Source organism: Convolutriloba macropyga, chromosome 3 (genome assembly GCF_964194025.1).
Source record: "Convolutriloba macropyga chromosome 3, txConMacr16.3, whole genome shotgun sequence".
NCBI lineage: Eukaryota > Metazoa > Xenacoelomorpha > Acoela > Convolutidae > Convolutriloba > Convolutriloba macropyga.
In genome coordinates, this window is record NC_134470.1 from 31,143,523 (window position 1) to 31,150,135 (window position 6,613).

The window sequence follows — 6,613 nt, forward strand, 5'->3', positions numbered from 1 at the left end:
TAGTCAGTAGTTAGTAGCTAGTAGCTAGTAGGTAGTAGCTAGCAGCTAGTAGTTAGTAGTTAGTAGTTAGTAGTTAATAGTTGGTAGTTAGCAGTTAGTAGTTAGTAGTTAGTAGTTGGTAGTAAGTAGTTAGTAAGTAATAGTTAGTAGGTAGTTAGTAGTTAGTAGTTAGTAGTTAGTAGTTAGTTATTAGTAGTTAGTAGTAAGTAGTTAGTAGTTAGTAGTTTAGTAGTTAGTAGTTAGTAGTTAGTAGTTAGTAGTTAGTAGTTAGTAGTTAGTAGTTAGTAGTTAGTAGTTAGTAGTTAGTAGTTAGTAGTTAGTAGTTAGTAGTTAGTAGTTAGAAGTTAGTAGTTAGTAGTTAGTAGTTAGTAGTTAGAAGTTAGTAATTAGTAGTTAGTAGTTAGTAGTTAGTAGTTAGTAGTTAGCAGTTAATTGTTAGTAGTTAGTAGTTAGTAGTTAGTAGTTAGTAGTTAGTAGTTAGTAGTTAGTAGTTAGTAGTTAGTAGTTAGTAGTTAGTAGTTAGTAGTTAGTAGTTAGTAGTTAGTAGTTAGTAGTTAGTAGTTAGTAGTTAGTAGTTAGTAGTTAGTAGTTAGTAGTTAGAAGTTAGTAGTTAGTAGTTAGTAGTTAGTAGTTAGAAGTTAGTAGTTAGTAGTTAGTAGTTAGTAGTTAGTAGTTAGTAATAGTAGTTAGTAGTTAGTAGTTAGTAGTTAGTAGTTAGCAGTTAATAGTTGGTAGTTAGCAGTTAGTAGTTAGTAGTTAGTAGTTGGTAGTAAGTAGTTAGTAAGTAATAGTTAGTAAGTAGTTAGTAGTTATTAGTTAGTAGTTAGTTATTAGTAGTTAGTAGTAAGTAGTTAGTAGTAGTAGTTAGTAGTTAGTAGTAGTAGTTAGTAAGTTAGTAGTTAGTAGGTAGTAGTTAGTAGTTAGTAGTTAGTAGTTAGTAGTTAGTAGTTAGTAGTTAGTAGTTAGTAGCTAGTAGCTAGTAGTTAGTAGTTAGTAGTTAGTAGCTGTAGTTAGTAGTTAGTAGTTAGTAGTTAGTAGTTAGTAGTTAGTAGTTAGTAGTTAATAGTTAGTAGTTAGTAGTAAGTAGTTAGTAGTTAGTAGTTAACGCTAGAATAAAATATTGGGTATATTTTTGGGTATTTTGTCACATTGGGTATTTTGGCATTGGGTATTTTGTCCTGACACCTGTTGAAACGCAAAGTAATTGACAAAGGCAATTGTGTCGAAATAAAATGAATAGCTAATTCCGTATACAATTGGATTCAAACAGTGTACCAGCATTTTAGACAAGAATGAGCGGAATTGAAAATAACCAAAGCAGTTTTAATTGTCGGATTGTTTTGTAAATTTTCTATTAGTGATGCCTTGAGTTCTGGCAATGGCAAGACAGCGCTTTGCGGTGCTTGTGGTCTGGCCGATTCCTCAGGAAGAATCGTCCATATCACGCTAATGACATTTGTTTTGGCCGATCTTCAACTATAGCCTGTGTATTCTCAATTCGTTGTCTTTTGTTGCATTTGTTGACGGATTCAACAATATGGACATAGCTTTAATTTGATTACTCATAAAGTTTGGGCCTGCTCGGCTACCACTTTTGTTAGAGCAAGCAGAGACTGGGTGGCTGGTGCTTGTGAAGTGTTGATGTAGTTGATGCGTAAAAGCGTGGTGTCTCTAAGTTTTTGAGACTGATTGGCTTCCTTTTGGTCGTTGGATTTGAAATGTTAGAACTCAAAGATGACACAGCTGATGTGTTGTCGTGATAGCGTTGACGAACTTAAGTCTGTTAAATGCTGCCTGATCTTTTTGCTCAGTCGTTTTCTCGTACGGCGAAGGGCGATGCTGTGCATGCGTCCATTGAGCATAATTTCAATAAGCTTTGTTGCCGAAATTAGGAAAGTCGCTAATTATAATTCTGACTTCAGGATGACCGGATTCTTTATTGGTTACAGTAGTTAGTGGGGTCTTTACTACCGTTGACAATAATGTCAGCGTTTCGTAGAAACCTTTTAAGTCTCATTTCAAGCCTCTTCGTGTTTTTCTTACCAACATAGCTTCTTCGATGTTTTCCGTACGTGGGATGGTGTTTTGAGGCTTCGGTTGTAAACTGAATCTTGATACAGAGATAACCGACACAATATCGACTTCCCGCATCTGATTACGTTTATTTTATGATATCTTCTATTACGATGTTGCTTCTTTCTGCAATGACGCACCCTTTATTGTTGGCGTAATCTGATACTGGACGGACACTGAATAGTGGGACATTTTGCTTCGATTGGAATGTTTGTTTTTTACCACCTTTTTGTACTTTGACTGACAGCTTTTGGCTGAATTATTCAATAAGAATGCAGCAATTGCGTCACGAATGCGGGGAAACTGTTGCAACCGCAAATTCTTCGTCATATTTCTTTGAAAGCTTTGATTTTTAATTGGTTCTCGTGAAATGGAATAGACTTGTCCAATTTTAGTTCCAGTAATAAGTTCAATATTGAAATCAAATTCTAATATGCTATCTACTCAACTTTTGAGAACAAATATTTTGTGATTTCTTGGTGCGATGTTCCTTGATAATTGATATTATGACGATAAATGGTTTTTTCCGAAGAAGCACTATTTTTAATGTGCCATCGAGCAGACCCTTCAAGAAGTTTAAGTTCGTTGATGCTAGACCATTCCTCTTTTGCGTAGTTTTAATTGACTTAACGCCTAATTTAATTTCACTTTTGTGCTAAAAGAAATCCTTTTGACAGTACATCGGGGTAGGTTTTCTTTTGATTGTGTCAACTGAAAAGTCATTATGTGATATTTGATAATTAGTATATTTAGTATTACGTAAATTAACCCGGATAGGTGTATCTAATTCGTCTGAATCTACTTTTACTTTTCCTAATTTGTCCCTTTTTACTATAATGAAGATGAAAATTTTATCGGCACCACTGTATACTTTATTGATGGATTTTTTCACCAATAGGTTTAATTCAAACTTATTTTTATTCTGGGGGAATAGTATGTTTATATGCCCTTTTTCTTGTGTAGCAGCATGTTTTCGAATTGCTGATTTAAATAATTAAATTTTGATGTTACCAAAACGTGAGTGATGGAAAATCTTCTCTTTCCATCACTCAAGGAGAAGTTTCTTTTTTACCGGACATTGATTACGAGCTCTCTTTTTGATTATAGGACTTGATTGAATAATGAACACAATTAGGCTTCCAAAAATTTCTCTTTTGACGTGTTTTTAAGTCTTTCAATTGCCTTGTTGCTGTCCAAAATGGCTGTGAGCGTCTGCAATTATAATTTCTTTTGCCAGAGAATCAGTTATGTGCTTGATCATATTTAATGGGTAAACGGCACTTGAATTTGTATTTTTTAAGACTGAAGCAACACAAATATCACCAATGTCATCCTAATTTGAGCCAAATTTTGCCTTGTAGACCTTGTGTTTTCTCATCATAGATCATCCGATTTGATTTAATTTATCGAGGGATTCATTAGTGGTGTTTTCTGATTGGGTTTGGATTACAATGTTTACTCGAGGGTTGGGTTTCCAGGTATTTTCATTTGATCTTTTACAGACTTTGGAGACTTTTCTCACAATTAATGTCTTGTTTCTTTTGGGGTGGAAGAGAATGTCGATAATCTGGTGTCCAATTGGACTCGCAATTACGACAATGAGATTGATCTTCTCACTGTAGGGCATTCTATTTTGTTGAAAACTTGGTGGATATGAGATGTAATAGCTTTCCGAGAGCTCTAATGCTCACTTTGGCATGATTATTTTTTTTAATACCTCTTGTTGTAATTCTCCGAATATCAAATTGCCCGGGTCGAGATGTCAGCGCCGTTTGAGCGCATCTTTTAAAAAGAAATGCGCTGAAATTATGTAAGACATGCGCTGAATGCGCTGAAATTTCGAGATGGCGCTGAAACTTCAAAATTTCAGCGCACCTTCAGCGCATTTCTTACACAATTTCAGTGTATTTTCATCTCATTTCTTACATAGCTTTCAGCACCTTTTCAGCGCATTTCTTAGATGATTTCAGCACATTTTCAGCACATTTCTTACGTAAGTTTCAGCACTTTTTTCAGCGCATTTCTTACATAATTTCAGCGCTTTTCATATCAAACGTTTTATTATTATAAATTCAAATTAAATGGGAAGCATTTCAGTTCTCAATAGCGCAGTGGATTAATTGATAGATGAGACACAATGCTCGGGGTTCGAGCCTCGGAGCGAAAGAAAAGAGCTGAACTTTTTGAAATTTCAGCGGATTTCAGCGCATTTCTTGCAAAGTTTCAGCACTTTTCAGAGCACATCAGCGCATTATTATGTAAGGTTTTTGCGCTGAATTTTTTGAAAATTGAGCGCATTTCAGCGCATTTCTTACATAATTTTTCGAAATTTTCTCGACCCGGGTGACAATGAAAATTTTGCAAACTATTCACACTCCGCGACTACCAATTTTGCAGTTGAGGGACATTTCTATGGGGGCCTCCAAAAAAAATTAAACGGATTGACCATTGAGTTCTTTCCTGTTTTTCTGTAAAAAATAACGATCAAAGGCAATATTTCGTTCTTGAACGAATATGATACCGATTATATTCCAAAGTTACAAAAAGATGATGTTTTGCTATCGCAGAACTTTCAGGGTTTGTGTCTCAATAAATAACTAGTGGTTTCTATTTCATGCCGTTTATCAAGCCAATTGCTATTCAATTGCGCATTTTTGTCTTTTGTGATCTCCATCATTTTTGGTTCTCATTTTTCCGCAAACCCGTTTCGTAGCTTGGATCTGGAAAAGAGAAATTTTTTTGAGGGTTCAGTTAGTAGAATATCAATTGAAATCCCCTCATGGCTAGTATTGCTAACTGAAAGATGGTTCTCCACTGTTCCCACTGAAAAGGGGGTTCTAATTTTGACCCAAAACGGATCGATTCCTGGTAGCGATTCTTTTTTTGTGCTTACTGAGTCATGTGATACACGAAACTGTAAATTTTGGATTAATAAAACGAACGTTGTGTTTTGAATGAAACACAATTGATATCCGATTGTAATTTACGATTTTAGTTTTTCCTGTAACTTGACATACGATTCACCTATAAAACAGAGGATTCAATCGTGATTAGTTTTCAAGTCAGTCAAATCCCGGTTCAAAAAAGCCAGAAGATAACTGATTTCTATAGAAATTACTGAAATTTCAAAAAGGGGTTCAGTGTGATGATGGACGAAAATTCCCGGACAGCGTTAACTGAAACATGTGAACAATAAAGTCGGTCTCAAATTAGGAATGACAAGGTGACTTATCATAATTTGGTACAAATGTATCACACAACCGATGGAGTCTGGGGTACAACTTTAGTTGATAATTATGCAGAAAAATTATTTGAGAGAATGTTTGTTGTAAAAAACGGTTGTTTGATACAATTTTTATTTTCGACGTCCGCTCAAGCATCCTCACATAGTACAACTTCTTAATACATTTTTCCATTTGTATAATACTTACTATGCAATTGTTACCCATTAACCCATTTCTATAAGATTATTTATGCAATTTTCCCAAAAAATTTAATAACTGAGACTTTACCAGTAGGAACCTTCAGACAGACAGAGGAACGAAAATATCGGCTACTAAATTTAGCCAAAGTCCAGCCATGACAGACTGCGGTCAAAATATCACGATCTTTCAGAAAATGTGAATGAAATTGTTTTAGAGGAAGTTGGAATTAGGTAGGCAAACTTTATCCTGAATATTCATTGAGTTAAACACTAATCGAGCGTCCTGAGCTAAAAAGATAATTGAAAAAAAAAATGGTTTTCAAATTTAACTGCGGCTGAATCTTTTTTGAAACAAAATTTTAGCATCAGCTTGATAAAACATAATAATAATAATGATAATAATAATAATAATAATAATAATAATAATAATAATAATAATAATAATAATAATAATAATAATAATAATAATAATAATAATAATAATAATAATAATAATAATAATAATAATAATAATAATAATAATAATAATAATAATAATAATAATAATAATAATAATAATAATAATAATAATAATAATAATAATAATAATAACAATAATAATAATAATAATAATAATAATAATAATAATAATAATAATAATAATAATAATAATAATAATAATAATAGTAATAATAATAATAACAATAATAATAATAATAATAATAATAATAATAATAATAATAACAATAATAATAATAATAATAATAATAATAATAATAATAATAATAATAATAATAATAATATTAATAATAATAATAATAATAATAATAATAATAATAGTAATAATAATAATAATAATAATACTAATAATAATAATAATAATAATAATAATAATAATAATAATAATAATAATAATAATAATAATAATAATAATAATAATAATAATAATAATAATAATAATAATAATAATAATAATAATAATAATAATAATAATAATAATAATAATAATAATAATAATAATAATAATAATAATAATAATAATAATAATAATAATAATAATAAGAATAATAATAATAATAATAATAATAATAATAATAATAATAATAATAATAATAATAATAATAATAATAATAATAA